Here is an 18361-nt window from a genome sequence, read left to right as displayed (position 1 = left end):
CCCGTGGGCGGGAAAACCAGACAAGTACACAAGCTCTGAAGTTTAAGTGAATGACGGCGGATGGTAAATAGCCCTGCGAATAACAGTGGGACAAACAGTCATGTGACAAAACCTACTGCCCCTCCGCCCCACACTTCTTATCAGCTTGGGTTGACATTTGTCACCCCCCCCTGTGATGTTTGGAGCTTTCAAATTACACACAAGCCCCCAAACCCAGGGGCAATCGACACACTCAGAGGCTGACCGGCCCCCGCAGGGGGCGCTAGAGGGACAGCCTACATAGCGGGCTGTCCCCTCTGGCCACCGCCTTCCGGGGCTGGGGCCATCCTCTACTCTTCCTCCCAGGTTTAGGCGGAAGAGGCGTCCCCCTGGGCCTAACTTCCGGTCAGGGTTCCCGGGGGACACATATAAGGCGGGAGCTGTGCACAATCAGTCCCTTTGTCCAGCAGCTCCCGCCATGTTATTTGATCCAGCAGCTCTCGTGGAAACACAGTGGTAAGTATAAGGCGCGGGGGTGGGGGGTTTCGAGGGAGGTCGCCGCTCGCTGGCCGCCGTGCCAGCCGGAGCAGCTGTAAAGCCTACCCTTGTAGTACATTACGGGGATTCATGCAGGTTTTTTTAATTATTGTTGGCGGCAGTCCGCGTTTGTCCGGATCATCAGGTTTACAACGTTTGGAGTGTGCGTGCTTGGTTTAGCCCTGTTCCTTTGTTATTTCCGGAATCAGCCAAGTTTGTCAGGAACCACCAGTGGCTCTAGCGGTAAGTGATTGGTCTCAGAATGTTGGCGACCTGAGTTCTAATCCAAGGTCCGTAATGTCCTGGGCATGTTAATTTTCCGTGAAATCTTGGGTTCATATTTTGAGGGGCCACCGTGGGGCGCGCAAGTTTGCATCCATTTGTCTTTTGGATTGTAGCTGGCCGCAGTACAATGTCGCGGGGTATCTTTCATAATCCCCTCGTATGCAGATGGGGAAAGGGTACAATTTTGGGCAGTTATCAGTTGTGATGTTCTACTTGTGACCAGTTTGTGGTCGCCGCCGCGCCATGAGGATGTGTTTCTGTACGTACTCTGGGGTGTTTAGCAGTCAAAGGGCGCACTGGAGACAGAAGATGTTTTAATTTGTGAGGAGATGTTTTAAATGTTGGTTGCATCATCATTACTTTGATTGTAATTTCATAATTTTGCATGGCCGCCACGGCATGTGCAGAGAAATGCCGCGGGTTAAGTGATGTCTAGGTGAAGTTTGCTTGTTTGCAATTTTTGCGCAGTCACCACGCCATGTGGAAGGAACTGCATTGGGAGAATAGGATGTTGCGTGATGTTTGACCGGTTGACATTTTGTAGTGGCCACCGCGCCACGGTGAGGTTTGTACAGGTGCTGGGGTATTTAGCATGATGATGATGTTAGACTGAATTGGAAGGGCACAGCCTCCAGTAGCTCACAGGGCAATTGCTCGGGATTTGGTATGCTGGGTACCTGCGTCATAACTGCGCTTGCTGTTTAAGGGACCGTTCAGTGCAATGCAGTAGAAAGGGCAAGTTTCAAATTATTCCTACAGTTTTAAAAAGAATAACTAATGTCAGGTAGCTCCAGGAAATGGTTTCTGCCTGCCCGCAAAGGAACGCTATCGCTTATTAGATAAGTCATGGTGGATTGTAGTTAGGGGTGCGTGGAGTACGCAAGTCAGGGCCGCCGCGCCATTTTTTATGCTGCACGTATTTATGAGAGTTATGCAATGTTAAGGCTCATGTGTGGGTATTTTGGTGTGAATATGTGCAGGATGTTTAGATTGGTTAGCGAGGTTTGACCAAGTTTCGCTTTTTTATGGCCGCTGTGACATGGAAAGTAGTATTTATAGAAATGCTGGGCAAATAGTTGCGGGGGCGCCGCACCTTCGCATGGATCACATGTTTAGTTCAGGGGCGGCGAGGTAAATATGTCCCTGCCATCTTCAGGTCACAAAGGGCGTTGATGCCATTGCAATCTTTGTTACATCCCGCAGATGCATTTTGCCCACATATTAAAAAATGTAATGCTCCCTCCCTGTGGCAAGGTCCGTAAGGGGTGGTGGCTTGCACCGGGAAAGGGGGGGGGGTAGTGTATACTTCAGCCTCCCAACTTTGGTAATGGTGCGGCGTAAAACATTTTTTTGTACTTGGCTTATGGGTGCACATCACACTAAAGGTTCCTTTAACTTCTGCCGAATCCTGTAAGCGCTTTTTGATGCAGCTTCACAACCTGAATTATTGTTTTAAGGGAGGTTTGAATGAGTCACTGTCCATGGGCAACACACGTTTTACAGTATCATTTGTTTTGACACAATATTTTTGTCTGAACACAGGTCTGGTAAAGAGCAAAAGCATTTCTGAAAGGATTGTAATCTTTCTCCATAAAAGAGAAGAAAGTTGGTAAGGTGCAGGCCTATGTTGTCTTGTTATGGTTAGGTCATTTCCGAGAATGGGAGATCAACAGCCCATCGGTGCATTGGGAAACACGCAGGGTATTAATTTTCAATTTCTCCACCTTTAGTCTAGGATGTCAGTGGAAGATTCACAGGATCTGTTTCACACTATTGACGAGGTGCCCAATACCCGGGGTCAAGCGAGGATGAGGCTGAAGGAGCAATCTGGGCCTTATTCCAAGAAAAAATGTACAGTTAAGGGAAAGGCTGGGCTAAGGAGGTTCTGAAGGGCAAACAGCAACCGACCACCCAGCCCTTGGTAGTAGAGGCGCAGGTATGCCCACCCCCTCTGGTGGACACGCCACCACCGACTGAGATTGCCCCTAAGCCGTTAATCGCAAAAAGGAAGCAGCAACAAAAGGGTAAGAAAACAATAGAGGTGGTGCAGGTGCTGGCGCCAACTCAAGTCACAGGCGAATTGGCACAAACAGGGTTGATGGCAATAGCCGCACAGTCCTATGCAATGCCGGTTACACTAGTAGGTAACACCCTGCCAGCGGTGGCCACTGCACCAGCACTGGTGCAAGCGCAAATTCTTAGTCCAGCTGTGGTATCCCCTGGCGGGGGCATTATGGGCAATGAAAGGTTTGGTATGATGTTGGAGGAAATGTTGTTGACGATCAGGGGTGGAGGGGTGCCTCCCTTAAGGACGGACAACCAACCGGTGGCTAGGAGTGTCTGGGAAGAAACAGGTTACTTACCTCTAACTGTTGTTCTCAAGCATGGGTCTGGCATGGATTCACATGCTCATGAATATTCCCCGTCGTCAGGCCGGGAATCCTCGATAAAGAAAAAAATCAGTATCAGTTTCGTTTCTGATCTGTCTTTCTCAGTAGTAACCAATCACTTGTCTCTGGGTCATACTGCCCCCAGCCAATGACTGCCCTCTCCCTACGCCCCGCCTCTGGCAGCCATCTTCAGATTTGGTAGCACGCAAAGGGGCAGTATGACCAGGTGAAGAGCCGTAGAGGGGTAGGAGGGAGGGTTCACATGTGAATCCATGCCAGACCCATGCTGGAGAACAACAGTTACAGGTAAGTAACTTGTTCCTTCTCCAGCATGGGGTCTGGCATGGATTCACATGCTCATGAATAAAAGAATACATAGCCGTACACACATGCACAACCAACGGGAGGTGGAAAAAAGGCTCAACATTAAGCATTACTTCAAAATTCAACATTAAGCAGTTCTTACTTCCTCACCAGGCTCACCTTAGGCGAACAGGTTGCGCAGCACCGCTTGGCCGACCCTGGACTCCTCCCTGGAATCCCGGTCGACGCAGTAGAATATCGTGAAGGTGTGCGTCGACCTCCACGTAGCAGCCCTGCAGATGTCCAGCAGGGGCACACCAGACAAGAACGCCGTGGTAGCAGCGATAGCTCTGGTCCAATGGGCTCTCGGACGGCCAGGCAACGGTCGGTTTGCCACCCGATGACAGTGCGTGATGCAGCCGGAGAGCCATCTGGAAATGAAAGCCTTTGAGAGAGCCTTCCCTTGGTTCACAGGTCCAAAGTTCACAAAAAGCTGTGATGTCTTCCGAAAACTCTTCGTGCGGTCCACGTAGAACTTCAGCGCTCTAGCCACATCCAGCGAGTGCAAAGTCCTCTCGGCCGGTGACGAAGGCGACGGGAAGAAAACACCAAGGGCTCGTTGAGGTGGAAGGCTGACGGCACCTTGGGCATAAAAGAGGGGTGCGTCCTCAGCACCACCCTTGTGTCGTGAAAAGTCAAGTATGGAGGCTTGCAGGATAGGGTCTGGATCTCTCCCACTCGCCGTGCGGAGGTGATGGCCACAAGAAACGCAGTCTTCCACGACAGGAATTTCAACGGTGCTGAATGCAGGGGCTCGAATGGCGCCCCCATGAGCCTGGTGAGCACCACGTTGAGTTTCCACGCCGTTGGCAGGGGCCTTCACCGGCGGGAACGATCGGAACAGTCCCTTCATAAATTCCTTCACCAGGCGATGGGACCACAAGGACGCCCGTCCTGTGGTTCTGGTGTATCGGGAGATCGCAGCCAGATGTATCTTGATGGAGGCGTGAGCCAGTCCAGCCTTGGCCAGCGACAGTAGGTACGGCAGCACTTGAGGGCCGTAATCCGTAGAGGGTTAATCTTCTGTGCACGGCACCAGACAGAGAACCTCTTCCACTTATGTCCGTAGCACTTGAGAGTTGAGGACGCCCTGGCTTTTGCAAGGACCTCTCTGCAGTCAGCCGGGATATTGTACCCTCCAAACTCTAGTGCTGCAGGAGCCAGGCCTGCAAGTTCAGCGACTCCGGGTCGTGATGAAGTATGGCACCTCCTTCTCTGGAGAGAAGATCCGCGTCCGTCGGCAGCTTGACTGGTGGGGACGCTGACAAGTCCAGAAGGTCCGGGAACCAGATCAGCCTCGGCCACGCCAGTGCGACTAGGATCATCCTGCACCGGGACCTCTTGAGCTGGTCGACGCGTCGGAGCAGCAACGGCAACAGAGGGAACGCATATAGGAACAGGCGGTCCCAGGGGAATGAGAAAGCATCGCCCATGCTCCTCGGCTGGGGAAACCTGCTGGTGAACCTCTGGCACTTGTTCGTCGCCGTCGCGAACATGTCGATCAGCGGTTTTCCCCCATCGTCGGAAGAGTCGATCCACTTGATCCTGATGTAGTTCCCACTCGTGGCACGAGCGCAGCTCCCTGCTGAGTGAGTCGGCGATGGTGTTCTTTATCCCTGCCAGACGAAAGGGCACCAGAAACATCCCTTGGGAGACGGCCCAATACCACAGATCCTGGGCTTCCTTGGAGGGCTGGGCATCTGGTTCCTCCCTGCTTCCGGATGTAAAACATTGTGGTGGTGTTGTCGGTGAAGATTCTCACCACCTTGCCCTTGAAGGACGCGAGAAAGGACCGGAGGGCCCAGAACACTGCACGGAGCTCCAGGATGTTGATGTGGAGCGTCTTCTCCTCCGGGAGCCAAAGGCCTCTCGCGTGAAGTTCTCCGGTGTGTGTCCCCCACCCTCCCAGGGAGGCATCCGTCAACACCGTTATCTGGTGGGATGGGGTCTGAAAGTCTGTGCCCGCCGTCAGATGAGCACGGGTGCCCCACCACCGGATCGCTCGTCGGAAGGTCTCGTCGAGCGGGATCCTGTCCTCGAAGTTGCCCGTCGCTTGGATCCAGCGTTAGTCGAGGAACTATTGCAGAGGGCACATCCGAAGCATGCACAGGCACACGAGATATATGCAGGAGGACATCATCCCGAGGAGGGACTTGATGGACCTCACCCTGGCCACGTCCGTGGCCAGCAGACGCTGCACCTTGCCCAGGATGGCCTTCGTCCCTTCCTCTGACGGTGAGGCCAGGCGCGCCACTGTGCCGAGCTTGGCTCCCAGAAACAGTGCGACTTGCGACGGGACCAGATGGGATTTGGAAAAGTTGATGGAGAATCCCAGGTCCTTGAGCAGCTGGACGGTCTTTGCTGTGTGATCCACGGCGAGCTCCCTTGTCCTTGCTCGGATGAGCCAGTCGTCCAGGTAGGGGTAGACGTGGATCCCCTGCAGGCGCAGCCGCGCTGCCACCGGTGCGAGGCACTTGGTGAACACCCTGGGTGCCGACTTCAATCCAAACGGGAGGGCCTTGAACTAGTAGTGCCGTTCTTGGACCACGAACCTGAGGAACTTTGTGTCCTTTCAGAATGGGGATGTGGAAGTACGCATCCTCCAAATCCAACGACGACAGGAATTCGCCCTTCTCCAGCTGTCCCAGCACGTGCTGGAGGGTGACCACCCGGAACTTCTGTGCCTTGATGTACTTGTTCAGTCGTCGCAGGTCCAGGATGGGGCGCCATCCTCCTGTCTTCTTTTTCACTAGGAAGTACCTCGAGTATACTCCGGAGTCCCGGAGCCTCTTCGGGATGAGCTCGATGGCACCCTTTTTGAGCAACGCCCTTACCTCCAACAGCAGTTGAGGGACGCGATTTTCCTTCCTGACCACGGGTGGAATGCGGGGGCACTTTTTTAGAAATTCAAGGGCGTGCCCCTCGGCCAGGGCATCCAGCACCCAACGGTCAGTGGAGATGGACTCCCACACACCGACGAACTTCGCCAGCCAGACTCCCAGCGGGGTGCTTCGGTGGGGGCCCGGCACTGCTGTCGGTTCAATCTTGCTTGGAGGACGCCTTGCCCTCACTGGCGACGACGGCGGGGCCCACCCGACTTGCCTCATCCTCTTTGCCTTCCTGTGACGAGGAGTGGGCAGCTTGGCGGTACGTAGAGGAGCCACCGCCAAATCCCTTGGAGGCACCCTGATTGCCTCCGGTGCTCCGAAAGGACGGCCTTTGTTGCCGGAGAACGCCTAGGGCCCTAGCTATCTCTGTGTCCGCCTTGATGGCTTGGAGGGACTCATCTACCTTTTTCCCAAACAGGTTGTTCCCGTCGAACGGCATGTCCAACACCTTGGCTTGTACATCCTGGCGGAAATCCGTCGCCTTGAGCCAACCTCGTCTTCTAAGGCAAATGCTGTTGCCTAGCTGGCGGAAACCGGTGTCAGCAATGTCCGCTGCTACCGTAATGGCGTGGTCCGACGCCACTTCACCTTCTTGCAAGATCTCCAGGGCCTCGGCCCTCTTGTCATCCGGTAGGAAGTCCAACAGGGGGGCGATCTTGTACCTTAACTCCCGTCGTAGCGGGCCACAATCACGAGGGCGTTGGCCGCCTTAATCATTGTTGCCACCGACGAGATAACTCGTCCCATTGTGTCCAGCTTCTTCCCTTCGCCGTCAGGCAGGGAAGTTGACGTTGAGGCCGATTCCCCCCCCCCGCTTTCTTCTTGGCCGCCGCTGAGACGTCCGAGTCAGGGGTCGGTTGTGCCCTGAGGCACAAAGGGGCCGCGTCGGTGACCCAGTACTACTTCTCGTACTGATCCCTCTTGGCAGGCGTCGTAGACGGGTTCTTGAGATGGGTGAGACCCTCGTCCCAGATGTCATCCAGCAGAGGCACGGCGAGGACTGCCTTCCTCTTGGTCTCGCGCCGTTGGTAAAGGAAACCTTCCTCCTTCTCTTCGGGGCAGAGCTGAAAAAGCTTGGATGCCCTGGCGATCATTGCATGGAAAGATCCAATCTCGTCGGACAGGGAGGCCCGGGCTGGCGATGGGAGCTCCGTCCCGTCGTCACCGCCGTCGTCGGTACCCGTCGTGGCCGTGTCATCCCCAGGGACGGGGGACATGGGTAAAGGCCGAGAAGGCCGCGAGGGCTGAGAAGGCGGGGCTGGATGGATCCGTCTTCTCTTGTTTGGGGGTCTTCCCGCCGGGCCCGGCTCTGGTTCCTCCGTTGAGCCTGGTTACGGATCCTCCGTCGGTGGTAAGGGCAATCTCGTCCTTATCTCCGAACATAAGGATTGTATTGCCAACAAAATGGCCGCCGAGTTATCCTGCGGCTCCGGATGCGACGGGTGACTAGGACACTCGCCGGTGCCGCCGTCACTCGTCGGGATCCCTCCCGTGGGGATGGGCCTCTTCGACGCCCTCGTCGAGGCCCTCTAAGACTTCTACCAGCTCCTCCTCTGATGCTGTGTCCATGTCCACAATGGCCACCGCCCCCCCCTCTTTTTCCGCTGGGGTCTTCACGGGGGTCTTTTCGATGGGTCTGAAAGAGGCTTCCCTCCGCGGAGGCAGAGAGACTCTGGGCCCTGAGGTCGCCTCCACTGGTGTAGCCTCCACAGGCTGCGCCAGGGCCGCCGCGACTCCCTCGATAGAGGCCTTGGCCGGGTGAATCAAGGCCTTCACCGCCTTAGGCGTGCTTGAGGCCCTCACCTTGGGGGGAGGGTCACCGCCTCGCTCCCCCTCGGCCGAATCCTTCGAGATCGACCGGGGCCTCTCCAGTAGCTTACCCGGGTTCTCGGATTTCCTCTTCCCCGAACCAGAGCGTTGGCTCGTGGATGATGGCGCCCTGGCTGGCAGCCAAAGAGCCAGACCGTTCGGCGCTCCCGGTGCCCGCGGACTCGCAGTGCTTTGCCTTCTGTTGGGCCCCCGTCGCCGGGGTGCCCACACAGGACTTAGAAGACCGCTCGGACTTATTCTTCTTCTCACCTGACGGACTCCTTCCTTCCAGCCAGTTGGAGAGACGAAGGTGTCGGTCCCTGATGGTCCGTTGCCACATGTTCCTGCAAAACGCACAGTCCTTCTCCATGTGCGTTTTGTCCTCATGAAGGCAGTAGACATTTCGAATGCTCGTCCTCCTTGAACACATTCTGTAGCTGGAATCCAGGGCAAACCCTGAACAGCTTTCCGGGCGTCGAGCTTCCTTTCTCCTGGGCCATGTTCGCGTAAGCCGCAGAAACTTCTGGAATCCCCCAAGAAGCGTAACTCGACGAAATCTTCACTCTTGAGGGGCGTAGAAAAAAATCTGACACGGATACCCGTTAATCGGATGTAGAGACGGTGGAGCTTGAGGCTCTATTTGACCGAAAAATGAGAAATTCTCTTTGAAAAAGCTCGAAAACGCAGCAAAAGCTCGAGAGCTAAACACGAGGACTCCCAACACTTGAGCGTGCAGTAAAAATCTGAAGATGGCTGCCAGAGGCGGGGCTTAGGGAGAGGGCAGTCATTGGCTGGGGGCAGTATGACCCAGAGACCAGTGATTGGTTACTACTGAGAAAGGCAGATCAGAAACGAAACTGATCCTGATTGTTTCTTTACCGAGGATTCCCGGCCTGACGACGGGGAATATTCATGAGCATGTGAATCCATGACAGACCCCATGCCGGAGAAGGTCCTACTGTAAACAATTTAAGTAATGCCCCCCCCTGACCCCCCCTACACCGCCTGTGGTTCCGAGCAGCAGTAGTGTGGGAGCTGTCCCCAACATGCCCTCTCCGGCACCAGGAACTAATCAGCCGGTGACGGTTACCCTCCTGCTATCTAGCAGGTCGTCTCTAGCCTGGCACATCCCCCAGGACATCAGGACATGAAAGAACAGGTATGGACCAGAAAATATTTCGGCATATTTAGCCTCCTGGCCATGGAGGATGCTGGCCCCAGCCTAACTAAGTGCAGAGGAGAACAATAAGAAGCACAAAAAGTATCACCCAGAAGAGAACATTGCCAACTAGGAAAAAGCTTTCTCTATAATGTCTGTGATAGTGATGGAAAAGAACCCCGAACAGGGGCCGGGTCTGGTATGATATAGGGCAACAATTGTGGGGGAGGCCAAACAGCATGGGTAGACAGGTTGGCTTGATTATGACAGGAAGTTCAGGTTAATGATGGAGAATTGTCTGGAGATGACCTGGGGCCAAAAAGAGATGGATGGGTGAGTCACTTACATGGGGGGGTAAGCAGAGGTCCAGTATTGTCTGGGCCGATTTGTACAAAGGGGGCAATAATAATTGGTATGGTTAGAAGGGCCAAGGAGGAAGGGGTCGCCCCTTTCCCAATGGCTCCCAGCGACGGGAAGGCCATGATTCTGGATCAGCAGGCTCAAATGCAAGCGTAACTCAGGAAGGTCGTAAGACAGGCAATAACATGTGCCAGTTCTTCAACAAAGGTAACTGTACAAGGGGCCCCAAGTGCAGGTACAACCATGAATGTGAGAAATGCAGGGGGGAGCCATCCGCTGGTCAAGTGCATTAAGCAGGAGGGCGTTTCTGGGGGAAGGGGTCAGCGTAAAGGACAGTAATTGCCCTGTGGCCAATTACCTCCCCCGGTCACCACTGCAGTGGGGCAGACCATGGATTTAAAGAACAAGGGCCCCTCACCGTTCATTTTGGCTATTTTAGTTGAAAATCTGAGTTAGTATCCCAAGCGGCAGGAAAGGGAGTTGCTCTTTCACGGTTTCACTGAAGGATTTTTTATTCCCTACGAGGGACCTCGGACTTGCCGGTTAGCGAAGAACTTACTTCTGCTATCGATCTGCCAGGTGAGGTGGATTAAAAGATGAGCAAGGAACTAGAAATGGGCAGAATTTCCGGACCTTTTTCAGACCCCCCCTTCCCTTCCCAACTTCATAGTGTCACCACTAGGAATAGTTGCTAAGAAAGAACCCGGCAAGTTCAGGCTCATTCACCATCCATCTTTCCAGAGAGGTGAGTCGGTGAATGACTGGTTGAGCCCTGAACAATGTTTCATGCATTATGCATCCTTTGACCAGGCCATGGTGGTTGTGGCATGCATGGGAAGGGTGGGGCTTTATTAGAAAAAGTGGACATAGAGTCTGCATTCCACTTACTACCGGTGAACCTGGCCAGCTTCCACTTGCTCGGTTTTCAATGGAAAGGTGGCTTTTATGTGGATAAATGTATGCGCATGGGTTGCTCTGTGTCTTGTTCACTTTTTTGAAACGTTCAGCACTTTTTTGGAGTGGGCAGCGCATAGGGCAGAGCAACGAGGTGCCACTGTACATTACTTGGATGATTTTTTGTTTTCAGGCAGGGATGGGTCGAGTGACTGTGCGCTTGCCATGTCTTCTTTCCAGTGTTTAATGAGTGAAATGGGGGTCCCTTTAGCTCCAGAGAAGACGGAGGGGCCGTGTAGGGTCCTGACCTTCCTTGGAATCGAAAGACACTGTTGAAGGGGCACACAGGTTACCAGAAGAGAAAGTAAAGGGTTTGGTGGCAGAGATTGAGAACAATCTGGCAAAAGACAGAACTACCTTGAAAAAAATGCAGCACCTCCTTGGGAAACTTAATTTTGCAGCCAAAGTGATCCCATCGGGCAGGATTTTTCCGCACAGGCTAGCTAGGGCAACTGCAGGTGTAGTACGAAAACAACATCACATTAGATTAAGCACGGCCCTGACGGCAGACTTAAGGATGTGGCGCAGATTTCTAGAAAGTTTCAATGGAGTGCATATTTGGCGGACTCCTTGGGAGACCAGTGTTGAGCTGTAGATGTTTTCAGATGCTGCGGGTTTTGGAGTGATTTTAGGGCCAGAGTGGTGCGCCCAGCGATGGCCACAACAGTGGCATAAAAAAAGGCAGGACTAAAAACATCATGGTCTTGGAAATGTTCCCCATCGTGGTCGCTCTGTTGTTGTGTCCAAAAGCGCTGGCGAACAAGAGAGTGCACCTTTGGTCAGAGAACAAGGCCGTGGTCCAGGCAATTAATTTACAGTCAGCATCTTGCCCGGCGATGTTGAACCTGCTTGGTGGAGATCTGTCTTTACAGTAATATTGAAGTTAGGGCTCGCATGTGCCGGGCACTGCAAATATTGCTGCTGACGCTCTTTCTCGCTTTCAGTGGGCCAAGTTTCGGAAGGCCCACCCGGTGGCCAGGTTGGAAGGAGCACAGTTCCGGAAGGAGTGGTGGCAGCTGGTAGCGTGGACAGGGCACTCTGAGTTAAGTGAGCGTTCGCTTACACCCGGCGTCCGGTTTAGATATCAGCAGAATTATGGTAAATTCAGGAATGTCACTGCTGCTTTGAATATCAAAAAACACAATGCAGAGGATCAGGTACGCGCGTTTGTGGTCTGGGCACACAAGGAAGGAAAATCAAAAAGCTGGGCAACATCACATCTAGCAACAGTAGCTTTTCATTTTAAACTGGAGGGTAAAAGTGATCCCACGAAAGGTTTCTTGGCGCGCAAAGCTCTAAAAGGCTGGGCCCGATCGCAGCTTAGGCAAAAGGATGTGCGCAAGCCCATTGACTGAGTTATTAATGAAGTTATTATCTACCTTGTCAAGTGTGTGCTTTAGTGAGTATGAAATATCCTTATTAAGGCTGGCATTCGCATGGGCTTTTTTTGGGGCTTTTAGGATTAGTGAGCTGGTTTCCGCATCCAAGAATGACATATTGGGGAGGGCCATTGCCTTGGTAGATGTCTCTGTTCTGCAAGGGCATGGGAGAAGGGGTCACAATCCAGTTGAGGAAAAGCAAAACAGACCAGCAAGGTAAAGGTAGGTGTATTGAATTGCATGGGTCTCCTCTGAAGGATTGTTGCCCGGTTCATCTCCTCAAGCTCTTCCTGGGGATCAGATCCATGAGGGCGGGCCCCCTGTTAACCCACGCAGACGCATCCCCACTTTGTTTTTCAATTCCGGAAGGTTCTGGCTATGTCCCTGGGGGTACTGGGCATTCAAGTGGAGGGCTGGTCCACCCACAGCTTTAGAATAGGTGCGGCTACCACTGCCTTCCAACAAGGCATGTCTCCCAGGGCTTTTATGACGTTGGGTAGATGGGAATCGGGCCGTCATCGGCTCTATGTACGCCCGCAGCCTGGGACATCCCCAGGAAACTGTTAGACTACGCTCCACTCCCGCGGGTCCATGTGCACAGTGGTTGGTCAAGGGGATCCGGGATATTATGGCCGATTTATGACATTCATTTTTTCCCCCACAAATGACGCATGTGGCTGATCGGCTATTCATTCATAACGCGGGCAGAAAAGAGGGCCATACAATGGACGGTTGGCCCAAACCTAGGATTTAGGGGGACCAAGTGTGTGTGGTTGGGCACACCTGGAATGAGGTGGCACTCTTTGCTGCCCACCATTCACTGACAACTCCAGTGGAGGCGGGCACCAAGGATGATGTTAATTCACTTGGGTGGCAACGATTTGGCCAAGCTGGGTCGGGAACGCTTGTTGGCCCAGATACAGGTGGCTTTGCGCATAGCAGCCCAGGAGTTACCAGGAATTGACATTTTTTGGTCTGAGGTGGTGCAAAGACAGGTCTGGAGGGATGCCATTTCCGTGGCATGCATGGAAAAGTCCAGGAAGCGTCTGAATAGAAGCGTGGAGAAATTCACAAGGGGAAAGGGCTTGGGTTATGTGGGGCATTGCTGCTTGAACTCCCTACCTTCCCATTTCCATGCAGACGGGGTTCACCTATCAGACAAAGGCAATGACGTGTTTTTGACAGCAATACAGGTGACACTAAGAAGGGCTGGTTGCAGATGATTGTTATGGGGAGTATTGTCCCAAGGTTTATGTTTGTGATGGCAAGAATGTCCTAAGGTATGGGGGCATTGGTGGCAGCGTAAGGCACCACCAAAGTGCGGCTGAGTATCGGGGCAGTCCTAGCCAATGAGGGACTTTCACGCTGCAGCTTCGGCTGCAGTGGCTCAGGATTGGCCAGGCTCAAGCCAAATCCATCGACGGGCACAGACTTCCCTTTTAGGGCTCTATGCCAACAACTTCCTTGTCAGAGCCCCCAAGTGTCCTACTGGTAGTAACTGGTGTTAGCCTGGTAGTAACCAGAAGCTTGTCAGCTTGTGCCGGTGGAAAATAGGGTGACACGGTTCACCCTTACCTGGCTGTAATGATATATTTGGCTGGGACCGTCCCAAGTTTATTGTCTGCGCTAAATAAACTGTGACCTTGTACATTCCAACGAACCTTAAAAAGTTGTCTGTGGTTATTTCATATCATGTGTGTTACACTGGCCAAAGGAGGTGGGGGTGTCCAATGGGGATCTCCCCGCTATGTCCTTGAACCTAGTTAACAATTCGTTTATCTGAAATGGGCAAGCAAATATGTGGCATTCAAGCATTCAGAGACACAGATGAAAGACTGCAGCAAGTTAATGACTACTAGTCTACTACGGAAAGCTAGAGTTGGTCTAAAGAAACCCAGGCAATGACAAGGAGGGTCTTTACAGTTTAACAGCAGTAACGGAAACAAAAACGGGCCCAAGAAACGAGGGGCACAAACAGGACTACTTGCAAAAGGAAGTAGTAGAGGGAGAGTAGGTAACCGAGAAACAGCTGTGTATTAAGCTATAGTCAATGGTGATGCACCCTGGGAGCCAAAACCTCTGGAGAGCTGCAGGTTGCAGACCCGTCATAAAGAAATGTAAAACACAATAGCCAAACAGGTCCTCATTAATGCAATCACAGATGAGTGAAATGCTGAGTGGGTTGCGCTGGATTTGAACCATGCCATGCAGATCTCTGCAGCAAGTACTGAACCCACCGAGCAAGTCATCAAAAATACTCCGAGAAGAGGAGTCACTAAAGTACTAAAAGACAAACTGAGAAACAATAACCACTACACAAACATGCATTTACTTCTGTGGTTCAACATAACACATGCATGCTCGTATTGCCACCCAACACTTTAGAGCCCTTGGCTGCAGTTCGTCTTGCGCCAAGGGGTCGATGTATTCAGAGGAGCAAGACAAAATGACGGAGGGTCGGGTCCCTGGAAGTTATCACAGGATTAATGACTGCCATCGGAAGTCCAACCGATCTGCCACTCCCAAAAAAATAAACAGAATTGTATTCACAATGTGGATCCCAACAAATAGTTGAATGAGTAAAGTGGCAACATCATCAGAACACTTTACTTTTTTTTTTTTTAAAACTGTATTTGCATGGTGGGTTCCCCTCAAAAGAAGCTTTAGGAGCATTTTTGGTAAACGGTGCATTTTAAAGCACACCATCACCAAAACAGTAATGGGCACACCTTAAAGAAAATGTTAAACACTGCTTGCACCCCGTCACACATTAAGGAAAATATGTTAAATGAATTGTCCGCTGGAGCATTACCAACTTTTAATGTCCTCGGAAGCCCCTTTTGTTCCAGCATCTAGGTTTCCATTTAATTACACTGCCATGTGACTTTAGGGATGACTACTCTGGTGGCAATCAAGTATCGGCCTCACCATTGTTAGGGCTAGTCCAAACAAGGGCTTCATAAAAATGTATCTGAGGCAGTACAACTACTACACTCTTAGTACAAGGCTGCACCACCTGAGAACCTTTGGTAGCGTAGACAGAGCAGCCAGGCTTACCTTAGGAGAGAGGGCTGTAGGAAAGTATAAAGAACTTTTAGCATAGATATGGTTCAAAAGAAAACTTGCATCCAGCAGTATTCTAAAAATAAAGGTTTATTTAAATACAAGTAGGCCAAGAGAATTCATGGGGGAATGCAAGTATGTTGTCATAAATCATTAACACAATGTAAAAACCCAAAACAATGCATGTGGTATGCAAACCAAAGCATACATCTTATTTAGAAGAACCAACAGTAATTCGTGGTAAGTCAAACCTAGTGTAACATTTAGAATGGATCACACCTACTCCTGGGGAGTAAAATCACAATAGTTATTTTTTTGATTACTTCAAGTAATTCAAGGGCAGTAGACCCCAATGGTCATAGCCTTCAGTGTTATTCAATAACAAGACGCCACAGTTATACCATAGTGTTTACAGGTATAGATAACTTGCAACAAATGGAACTTATTCTACTTTGAGAATGGATACAGTTCCAATTAGATTACTTTTCAGAACACAGTTCAGAACAGGATAATCTCAAGTTAGACAAGGTGAGTAAAACCGATGTGGTAATAAACTGTCACAGTTGTACCAATGCTGCTTTCCAGATCAGTGAAACACAGACTAAGGTAAGCAACAACTCCATACACCATTTTAGGAATACACTAAAGCAGTCAAAGGTAAGTAGAACTTTAGTATAACTATTTCAGAAATTCTCTAAAGCAGCTCATGAAATTACACACTTATTCTATACAGAGCTAAGCGAGTTAAACCAACTATATTACTTTTTAGAAGAGTGCAATACAATTCACAGGCAAGTAAAGTAACCTTATCTACTATTCAGAATGCCAGTACACATTCAAAAGAACTTTTGTAACTAATCACATTTCAGAGATACAGTTACCAAACCAACTCATTTACAAGTAAGTACTTATAACATTTGTTATATTTCCAAACAAAGCCCAAACCTTGTAAGACCATCCCCATTCTTGGAGCATGAGTGTTCTCAGTGGCAGAAGGGGGACACTAGTGGTCTATTGGCCAGCTCTTCGCAGGTCAGGACAGGCACAGGATGCAGAAAAGTCAGAGTTCCAGAGGATATCTCTTCCAACAAGTAAGTATTAACTTCTGAGTTTATAGGAAGGGTCCAGGGACCTCACAGAAGTCACCCTAGATGCGTTCCAGTGTTAGGCCTGGGCGCACGGTATAGGCGAACTCTCAAACACACGAATCACCCCCAAAACTACACAGGATTCACACAAGACTTAAGGTAAGTATTACCTAGGTCAACACAGTACCTCAGCTGAGAAGAAGAGCTTGGAGTCGGACGCCTTCACGATGCAATAGCACAAGACCCGGTCCTTGGATTCTTGGTCGGTGCGACTGAAGAAAGGACACTGGAAAGGAATTTGCAGCAGCCGTCCACAGAAGAAGTTTCCGACAAAGGATTCTTCAAGGCTTCTAATGGCTCTGTAGTTTTGGCGCCCTTTTACAGAAACCTAATTAAGGACGTTCATAGGTGGCCGGATTCTCTTCACTAATTTAGTCTAGCACTCTAGTGTGGGGACTTCAAGGATTCGAATCGTGTCTCTGGAGATCCAGCAGGAGTACACCAAAGGTTTGGCGAGGATCAGACTTTGAAAGACCATGCAAAGGCCACTTCCTTGAGGTCCCCTGGTATTGGCGTTTTGCAGCTGCGCAAGGTCACAGCATGTCGAGGGACGGCTCAAAATGCAGATCTTCTTGAAACTAGGGGGGGTCTCAGCAGCCTCTGGGTCGCAGTCGTCTTCGGGACCCCCCAGGCAGGCAGGCTCTGGTTACACAGCAGGCTCTCCGGTCACTGGATTCGGTCACAGCCATTGTATCTTCATCTTCCGCTTCGGAATTCAGTTCAGTGGTAGACCACCTCTTCAGTTCCCAGGACTGAAACTTTATAATGGAACCCAGCCAAGCAACATTCACACCTGTAGGGGTGGCTGAAGACATAGGGCTGCAGAGGTTGACTCCTCCCGCATTTCCTGTCTTCACAGACACTCTGGAGCCTCGGCGGAAATCACAAAGGGTTCCCGGCAAAAACAAAAAGCCAAACAGGACCTCCCCCACCAAGGACGGCAGAAGAAGGACCAAAAAAGGACAAGCTCCCAAAAAATGCTCAAAAAATAAAGGAGCCACCATTCTGGTAGAATGGTGTCCCTCGTGTGAATTACCAGTGATTTGCCAGCCTGAGAGAAAAATTACACAAAAGTCATAAAAGTAGATACACTGCCACCAGCCATAACAGTAAGATTGTCATAGTAACAGAAACGTTACTGGAACAGTGAGAAAGGGGATACAATGCATCTCCCCAGCACTCCTCATAAGGTGGGGTGTGCTGGTCTCACAAAATAAAATGTAAAGTGGATGACATTCCCGTGCTACCCTTGGTAACAGTACTTCACACAAGGAAAGCCAGAGAAAATAAAAAGGGAAGGCCAAAGGGCAACAAAGCAACACTGCACAGAAAGTGCTGTGTGCTGTAACAATAAAATGTAGATGCCCAAAAAGTTATTAAAAAAAAGTCTAAAAAATGACACCCATAAAAAGATTCAAAGAAAAGGCGAGTGGGGAAAAAGGTTGCCACTCACTCAGGAACACGGAAAAATGATCCACAAGTCCAGCAACAAGTTCTGGGGGTTTCACTGGCGAGGAAGAGTTAGCAGAAAAATGAAAATCTTACCTTCCAACCATCAATGCGTATTCCTGTGGCAGGCCAGTTCTGAGAAATATATATTTAACCCCCTCCAGCCACAACTATGCTGCCAATGCTAATTTCTGCATTTACACGTATGCAGTTGACATTCTCCAGGTCTTCGGTTTCATGCTTCTCATGATTGCATCCCCCAACAATGAGACAGACAGATAAGTAGCATACAGGCCCCTTTTACTCTGTGAAACAGGCAAATACTCCCAAAAAAAACCCCAACAATAAAGATAACAAAAAATTGCCCCAAACCCAAAACGATGTTCGGATCAGTGGCACCAGCAGAGCCATGCCACAGGAAGGAGCTCGAATATTACAGCTTGACCTACAGAGGCATTTTAAGGTGAAAATGCATGAATCAAAAGGTCCAAAGTAGTATGACTTGCAAAGACGCATCCTTTTAAGAGTTAAAATAGATTTGTACGCATCTAAAAATAGGCCAACTGGAATTTTTTTTTTTACATATCTCAAATCCCTT

At 50.8% G+C, this 18361-nt stretch overlaps 1 protein-coding gene across 1 annotated transcript in view; it reads right to left on the bottom strand.

The window, feature by feature from the left end:
- Positions 1-18361, bottom strand: part of LOC138566826 (SH3KBP1-binding protein 1-like) — a 557645-nt gene that overhangs the window by 94868 nt on the left and 444416 nt on the right. The gene's annotated exons all lie outside the window — the stretch shown is intronic.

Source organism: Ambystoma mexicanum, chromosome 2p (genome assembly GCF_040938575.1).
Source record: "Ambystoma mexicanum isolate Mex_15411 chromosome 2p, UKY_AmexF1_1, whole genome shotgun sequence".
NCBI lineage: Eukaryota > Metazoa > Chordata > Amphibia > Caudata > Ambystomatidae > Ambystoma > Ambystoma mexicanum.
Note: the sequence above shows the minus strand (reverse complement) of the source record. Positions and strands in the feature narration are given on the sequence as shown.